Source organism: Rhinopithecus bieti, unplaced genomic scaffold (assembly GCF_001698545.2).
Source record: "Rhinopithecus bieti isolate Rb0 unplaced genomic scaffold, ASM169854v2 scaffold_11288, whole genome shotgun sequence".
In the NCBI taxonomy this organism is placed as follows: Eukaryota; Metazoa; Chordata; class Mammalia; order Primates; family Cercopithecidae; genus Rhinopithecus; species Rhinopithecus bieti.
The window spans coordinates 33,699-42,424 of NW_016806818.1; the positions used below are offsets into that span (position 1 = coordinate 33,699).

General features: G+C 42.8%; 1 pseudogene; it reads right to left on the bottom strand.

Moving 5' to 3' along the window:
• Window positions 1-5,870: 5,870 nt before the first annotated feature.
• On the bottom strand, window positions 5,871-6,264 carry LOC108533203 (histone H2B type 2-E-like; annotated as a pseudogene).
• Between the last annotated feature and the right edge of the window lie 2,462 nt (window positions 6,265-8,726).

An 8,726-nucleotide genomic window follows, 5' to 3' on the forward strand; every position in this document is an offset into this window, starting at 1 on the left:
CTTGTTTCATGTATTTGTGAACATGACCTGTAGCCATATAGGAATACTTTGTTTTAGTCTCTGCCACTTTACAGTGGTGGCTGTTTTCTCGTGCTAAGTGAGTTCCTGGGTGAGGGCCATAAAATCAGATAAGCCAGTTTATCAATCTGAGTGGTGTCAGCTGATCCATCAAGGGCAGGGTTTACAAAATGTCTTAAGCACTCCTCTTGAGAGCAGTTTAGAGAGGGTCAAAATCTTGTAGGCTCCAGCTGTGTGACTCCTAGGCCATGGTTTCTAATCTTGTGGCTAGTTTCTTGGTCTGGTCCCCAGGCAACAGGGAAGTGTATCTTAAGAAGGGACTGTTATTATCTTTGTTTTAGACTACACTGTAAACCAGGCTCCTCCCAAAGTTGGTTTGGCCTACACCCAGGGATGGGCAAGGATAGCTTGGGGGCTGGAAACAAAATGGAGTTGGTTGGATCAGATCTCATTCACTATCTCAGTCACAATTTTGCAATGACAGTCTCAAAAACTGCTTATCACCCCTTTGAAAATCTCTTGTATACTCATGGGTAAGTCATAACTTAATTAAGGCGTGTTGGTTTCACCTGTAGGTTACTTTTTATAAATTTCAAAAGCCAAAAATCTTAACTGCTTGGTGTGGCTAAAGTCGAGTAATAAGGGATTTAAAAGGGTTTTCTCAGGTTAATTAAAAGTGGATATTCAAGTTATAGGTATATTTAAAATACCTTTATGTGTTTTCTTCTTGGATCTTGTTTTCTGGAAAAGGCTTTTTTCTTCTCAGTTGACAGAATCATTTTCTCCATTTTTTTTTCTTGCCACTCTTAATGTAGGAGGCACCACAGATTCCATTTTGGGAAAAAGAAAACCCTCTGTTTTCCTCATAAAACCCCAGAAATTAAAAGTGGATAGTTCCCTCTCAAAATCAAAGGGTCTGTTCTGTTTTGCATTGTGTTATCTGTCCGTTTGGAGTTTTGGGGGTATCAATTAATTCACATTAGGAGAGGGCTTTGTGTAATAACAAGGTAAGAAATACACTTTAAGGGATGGCTAACAGTAGTTGTAAATCAGAGAAACATGCTCTTGGTCACCTGAAAGATATGGAAACATTCCCACTCCCCACTGAAAGATGAGACTCCCATGGAGGATGGGCTGATTACAAAATAAGCTGATTGGCTTTGGGTTGCCTTGCAATGAAATACATGGTAGAAGCACTGCTCTGTCTTCTCCTATAGTATCTCCCTCCTTTAGGGGATCCAAAATCCAGTATAAAATGGCAACCTTAATTTTGGGGATCTGTCTTTGCCTTCAGCTGTGCTTGTTTATTATGCCCTAGAAATACATGCCTTCCTGGCCCCTTTTCTCCAAGGGCTCCACCCTGAAGCCAGTAATCCAGTTAAGAAACTGGCAAATGACAAATCTTACAAATACTGAACCTTCTGTTTGTGTCACTATATATGTGTTGTGTGTAGTGTCTATAAAAAGAGTTCTAATTGATTGGCTTAAAGAAAAATAAGCACTTTAGCTGGGTGCAGTGGCTCACGCCTATAATCCCAGCACTTTGGGAGGCCGGGGTGGATGTATTACGAGGTAAGGAGACATAGATCATCCTGGCTGATGCGGTGAAACTCCATCTCTACAAGAAATACAAAAAATTAGCTGGGCGTGGTGGTGGGGGGCCTGTAATCCCAGCCACTCAGGAGGCTGAGGCAGGAGAATGGTATGAACCTGGGAGGCAGAGCTTGCAGTGAGCCGAGATCACGCCACTGTACTCCAGCCTGGGCGACAGAGTGAGACTCCATCTCAAGAAAACGAAAAAAAAAAAAAAAAAAAAAAAAAAGAAAGAAAGAAACAAAGAAAAAGAAAAGATTAGATGGAATTGTCTATAAGGTTTCATTTAAACAGTTTGAAGTTAACATTACTAAATTAATGAAATTAATGCAAGGCTAAGATTTGGCTTTGAACAGGATTATCATGTAATAGTAAAGGCTAATGAAAGGTTTTTGCCTTTTGAGTCATCATTTTGGCAAAACAAGTAATTTATGGCCATTTAGAATTCTATTTCATCTTCCCAAAATCGAACTCCAAGTTTCAAAATTGTCTTTCCTGATTCCTGGCTTTCTAGATGGCTAAGAGGACCTCTGAAACATCTAGAGAAGAGGTGAACAGGATTATTTGACATGTTTAGTTACATGGAATTGCTAAAAAGGTGTCCAATCTTCTTTAGGTTATCTTTTGGTGAATAATACTAATGTATTTTCTAAAATTGTATGGGGTTTCTAAAATTCTAAGGTCTGAATATATGCTATCAATCATAATTAAGGGTAAAGTTATCATAAGCCACAGAGATAACTAAAGTCCTTTGTCAGTCATGTTTTTAACTGTAACTACCCTGGAAATTTTGTCATTCACAGACAATTGTTTTCTTGCTTTGTTCTTTCTCAAAAGATGAGTTACAATCAAGCTATATTAACGACTTTACCAGGTATTCTCAAACGTGGGTTTTTAATAGCTTTGAAGATTGTAACATTGAAATAAAGAATGTATGGGACTCATGAAGAACTGAAATGTTCATGTATGTCAAGCAAAACAAGAGTTAATGAAATTGACTGCACTCAGAAAGTTAAAGCAACATTTTTGACTTTTGCTTGAAATATTGCTGATCCTTGTTTCATTTTCAGAGTTGAGGAAACTTATTTTGAACTGTTTTGGCCTTTAATAACTGAGTAAGATATACTCCTGTGAAAAAAATTTGGAGTACATTTGTTTCTCTCTGCCTGGTTCCGCTAGAATTTTGAAACTATCTGTGAGTATGCTTAACTTATGGCAATATAGTAGTTTGCAGCAATGCAATAGGAATCCATTTTCTTTTTTTCCAAGAGGACACAATTATGAAAACTGGTTATTTCATCAAGGCTTTGACTGGAAGTGTATGCTTCCCTTTAAGGAGTCAATCTCAACTTGCAGAGCCAATAAAAGCCCTATGGAGAGAACTGGCCTCATGCCTTTCCTACACAGTCCCTGCGCAGGGTTTCTAATTGGTGGTTAGTAAAGAATATCATTTGTTGTTGTTGTTGTTGTTGTTTTTGAGATGGAGTCTCACTCTGTCGCCAGGCTGGAGTGCAGTGGCACGATCTCGGCTCACTGCAACCTCCACCTCCTGGGTTCAAGCAATTCTCCTGCCTCAGCCTCCCAAGTGACTGGGATTACAGGCATGCACCATCACACCCGGCTAACTTTTTTGTGTATTTAGTAGAGATGGGGTTTCACCATGTTGGGCAGGATGGTCTTGATCTCTTGACTCGTGATCCTCCCACCTCAGCATCCCAAAGTGGTGGGATTACAGGCATGAGCCACCATGCCCGGCCAAGAATATCACTTTCTAGCAGGTCCAGGAGCTCCCAGTTTATCTTGGGACCTTAAGAGAAAAGGATCACCCAATTCACAGGTATTTGAGGATAAAAACCCATGGCTGAGCTTGGCTTTAAAAGGTCTTATTTGAGATTCCTTGTGGAACGGCATTCTATCAAAGCCAATTAAAAAGGCCTATGTTGAATTAAACATTCTTGCTGCACTTTATGCAAGTGATCAGGCCAAGTATAAGGCTAAAGTTTATTCTACAAATGACATGGTCCTATCATAATTTGTTTTAACCAAAAAGGAGGACTGGAGAGAGAAATTATGTTCCAAAGCTTATTATATATACATTTGTCATGAAATCCTAGTCTTATTAATTGTTTTTAAGATTTTGGCCTACATTTTAGACTAACTCTGCTTATTCCTGTGAATCAAGTGGTGATCTTCTGCAGCTTGAAAGAAACAAAAAGGGATGGGTAATGTAAAAATCTGAATTAATATGCTACTTCTGGGCAATTATCCTGCAAATTTTGCCAGGTAATAAAAGTGAGTAGGGTGCACATAACCCAGAGGTTTCTTTGTTTGGGAAAATAAAGCCAAGGAACTTCATAGAACCCCAAAGGGAAATTCTGTATGTTAGCAGGTAAAATTTTAGATGTAAATAATCTGCTACATCACCCTTGCAGGAATTGCTATACTCATTCTACTATTTGCAATAGAGCTACACATAGTAGCATCTTCTAACTGAATTATTTGACAGAGAGTTTCCATTGCTGTAGTATTGAGAGTTGAAGCCAGCTGGACTTCCTGGGTCAAGTGGGGACTTGGAGAACTTTTCTGTCTAGCTAAAGGATTGTAAATGCCCCAATCAGCACTCTGTAAAAACGCAACAATCCGTGCTCTGTGTCTAGCTAAAGGATTGTAAATGCACAAATCAGCACTCTGTAAAAATGCATCAATCAGCACTCTAAGTCTAGCTAAAGAATTGTAAACACACCAATCAGCACTCTGTAAAATGGACCAATCAACACTCTGTAAAATGGACCAATCTGCAGGACGTGGGTGGAGACAAATAAGGGAATAAAAGCTGGCCACCCCAGCCAGTGGCAGCAACCTGCTCAGGTCCCCTTCCATGATGTGGAAGCTTTGTTTTTTTGCTCTTCACAGTAAAGCTTGCTGCTGCTCATTCTTTGGGTCCACACCACATTTAAGAGCTGTAACACTCACCACAAAGGTCCGTGGCTTCATTCTTGAAGTCAGCGAGACCACGAACCCAATGGAAGGAAGAAACTCTGGACACATCTGAAGGAAAAAACTCCAGACACACCATCTTTAAAGAGCTGTAACACTCACTGCAAAGGTCCACAGCTTCATTCTTGAAGTCAATGAGACCAAGAACCCACTGGAAAGAACCAACTCCAGACATGTCTTGGTGACCCAGATGGGACACATCTTGGTGACCACGAAAGGACAATCGCCAAGTGCTGAGTATCATTGGGCAGCTTTCACTTGCTATTCTGTCCTATTTTTCCTTAGAATTCAGGGGCTAAATACCAGGCACCTGTCACCAGTTAAAAGCAACTAGTGTGGCTGCCGGACTAAAGACAAGGGTGTCAGGCTTTCTGGAAAAGGACTCTTTAACAACCCCCAACTCTTCACAGTTGGGAGTGTTGGTTTGCCTGGAACCAGCTTCCACTTTTCTTGCATTTTGGGGTTGAGTCAAGGGTCGACAGAGAGGAAAGCCATTCAGCTCTGGGGTCCCGACAAAAAGTTGGTTGCCTCTGTAGACATGAGCGGAACTTTCAAAGTCATGTCACCCAATCAAGACTCTCCCATCTATCCTGTCTATCCTGACCCTTGCCTCCTGGGTCCTAATGCCTGTGTGACAAACTTCCTCTTGCCTCTCTTCTCCGAGGCTAGTCCCTCTTCTAAAAACCACTCCCTGTCTCTGGTGCTTTTCTAGTTTCTCCTATAAGAATGATTTCTAGTATAAACTTCAGGACTCTGTTCCTTTCTTTCTTTTTTTTTTTTTTAAATAAAAGTTGAACTATTCATTCCCTTTGAAGTACGCATCTGAGAGCACACAATGTATTTAATCTCTACCTTCATTTTACCACTGAAGAGCAGACCCAATCTTTGTTCATATAGACAATTTGATCTTACATAAGCTTATCAAAATTAACACTGCATTTCTAACCAGGAAACAATTTGCTGGGCACATATTCACAAGTACATAGGCAGGACAAAGACAGTTTCAAGAGCAGCCCCTAAGGCAAACCCCAGCATATCTATACCATAGTAAGATACCACTATCAATCTATATAAGCTTACTTACAACAATGCCTATGTGAAAAGAATATAGTTATCCGTGCTTGGTGGAGTTGTGTGCTCTCCAAAAGTTAAGCAGACGGGAAGCCAAAAATACAAACTGGGACTGACAACACAAGAAAGATTCTTTCACTTAGGGGGTTAAGTAGCCCTGAAAAGAGACTTTGGAGTCAAGCAGCCGGGACTCACTTGGAGCCAGTGTACTTGGTGACCACCTTGGTGCCCTGGGACAAGGCTTGCTTGGGCCAGCTTGCCGGGCAGCAGCAGGTGCAGGGCCCTCTGGATCTCGTGGGACATGATGGTGGAGCGCTAGTTGTAGTGCACCACGTAGGACGCCTCTCCCATGATGCGCTAGAAGATGTCGTTGCCAAAAGAGTTCATGATGCCCATGGCCTTGGACGAGATGCCGGTGTTGGGGTGGACCTGCTTCAGCACCTTGTACATGTAGATGGAGTAGCTCTCCTTGTGGCTGTGCTTGCGCTTCTTGCCGTCTTTCTTCTGGGCTTTGGTGACAGCTTTCTTGGAGCTCTTCTTGGGAGCCAGTGTGGACTTTGCGGGTTCAGGCATGGCCAGACCCAAGACCGACACTGACCCCCGAGAACACAAGCAGAACCGTAGTCTCAGGGTCTACCGGAAACGACTATGCACTTACAGAGGCTGTGCACATGACCTCTGTTCCTTTCTTTAGGCACCCGGGCTCACCAATTAGAAAGACATAATTTTTGCCCAAAGCCCCATTGGGTGGGGAGACCAACTATCCTTTTAGGATCCCTCCTCAGACAAGCAGGCCTAACAAAAGCTATTCCTGAAGCTAGGATATGGAGAGCCTCAGAAATTATATCCTTCCTATTCATATAAGTGAGGACCGAAGGTGTCACTCTTCCAACACTGAAAATCCCTTCCCTCCCTCAGGGTATGGCCCGTCACTTCATTTTTGGGGCATAACATCTTTATAGGACAGGGGTAAGGTCCCAATGCTAACAGGAGAATGCTTAGGACTCTAAAAGATTTTTGAGAATGTATTGGTAAGGGAAACTAAATCCGATTTTTCTCAGTCCTCTTTGTGATCAAGGAGGACAGGCAAGGGTGCAGGTTTTCAAGAATGTGTTGGTAAGGGCCACTAAATCTGACCTTCTTCCATCCTCTTTGTGGTGTAAGAGGAAAACTGGGGTTTCTGCTGCTGCGTCAGTGAGCGCAATTATTCTGATCAGCAGGGTCCAGGGACTATTACGCATTCTTGGGCAAGAGGGGTTTCTGCTCTTGTGATCGGTGAGCACAATTATTCTGATCAGCAGGGTCCAGGGACTGTTGCGGGTTCTTGGGCAAGCAGGGTTTCTGCTGCTGCATCAGTGAGCACAACTATTCCAATCAACAGGATCCAGGGACCATTTAGGTTATTGGGTGGGGGGGTGGGTGGAGGTGGACAAACCAAAACCGGGAGCAGTTTTTTTCTTTCAGATGGGAAGCACTCAGGCATCAATAAGCTCACCCTTGAAATGCATCCTAAGTCCTTGGGACAATTTGGGAACCCACAAACTCTGAAAAATAAGCAGCTCTTTTTTTTCTGCACTATTGGTCTGGCCCCAGTATTCTCTCCCTGGTTGGGAAAAATGGCCACCTGAGGGAGTATAAATTATCAATACTATCCTGCAGTTGTCAGATAGTAAACTTTTCTGTAAAGAGGGAAGAAATGGTGAATTTACCTAGTCCAAGCATTTCTTTTATTGAAGAGAAATCCACAATTATGCAAAACTTGCAATTTGCATCCCACAAGAGGACCTCTTAACTTACCCCCATATCCTAGCCTCCCTATAGCTCCCTTTCCTGTTAATGATAAGCCTCCTCTAATCTTCCCCACCCAGAAGGAAACAAGCAAAGAAATCTCCAAGGGACAACAAAAACTCCTTGGCTATTGTTATGTCCCCTTCAAGCTGAAGGGGGAGGAGCATTTGGCCCAACCTACATGTCCCCTTCTCCCTCTCTGATTTAAAGCAGATCAAGGTAGACCTGGGAAAGTTTTCAGATGATCCTGATAGGTACATAGATGTCCTACAGGGTCTAGGGCAAACCTCTGATCTCACTTGAAGAGATGTCACACTATTGTTAGATCGGACCCTGGCCGTTAGTGAAAAGAATGCAGCTTTAGTTGCAGCCCGAGAGTTTGGAGATACCTGGTATCTTAGTCAAGTAAATGATAGAACGAGAGCCGAAGAAAGGGACACATTCCCTACCAGTCAGCAAGTCATCCCCAGTATGGATCCGCACTGGGACCTCGACTCAGATCACGGGGACTGGAGTTACAAACATCTGTTGACCTGTGTTCTAGAAGGACTAAGGAGAATTAGGAAAAAGCCCATGAATTATTCAATCATGTCCACCATAACTCAGGGAAAGGAAGAAAATCCTTCTGCCTTCCTTGAGCAGCTACAGGAGGGCTTAAGAAAATATACTCCCCTGTCACCCAACTCACTCGAGGGTCATTTGATCCTAAAAGATAAGTTTATTACCCAATCAGCCATAGATATCAGGAGAAAGCTCCAAAAGTGAGCCCTGGGCCCTGAACAAAATTTGGAGGCATTATTAAACCTGGCAACCTCAGTGTTCTATAATAGGGACCAAGAGGAACAGGCTGAAAGGGAAAAGTGAGATCAGAGAAAGGCTACAGCCTTAGTCATGGCTCTCAGACAAAAAAACCTTGGTGATTCAGAGAGGACAGAAAATGGCTAATCTTGATTTTAAGGGCTAATCACCCAGTAGGGCTTGTTACCATTGTGGTTTGCAAGGACACCTTAAAAAAAGATTGTCCAACAAGAAACAAGCTGCCCCCCTCGCCCACGTCCACTATGCTGAGGCAATCACTGGAAGGTGCACTGCCCCAGAGGACAAAGTTTCTCTGGGCTAGAAGTCCCCAACCAGATGATCCAACAACAGGACTAAGGGTGTCTGGGGCAAGAGCCAGCTCATGTCCTCACCCTCACTGAGCCCCGGGTAAGTTTAACCATTGAGGTCCAGGAAATTGACTTCCTCCTGGACACTGGCAT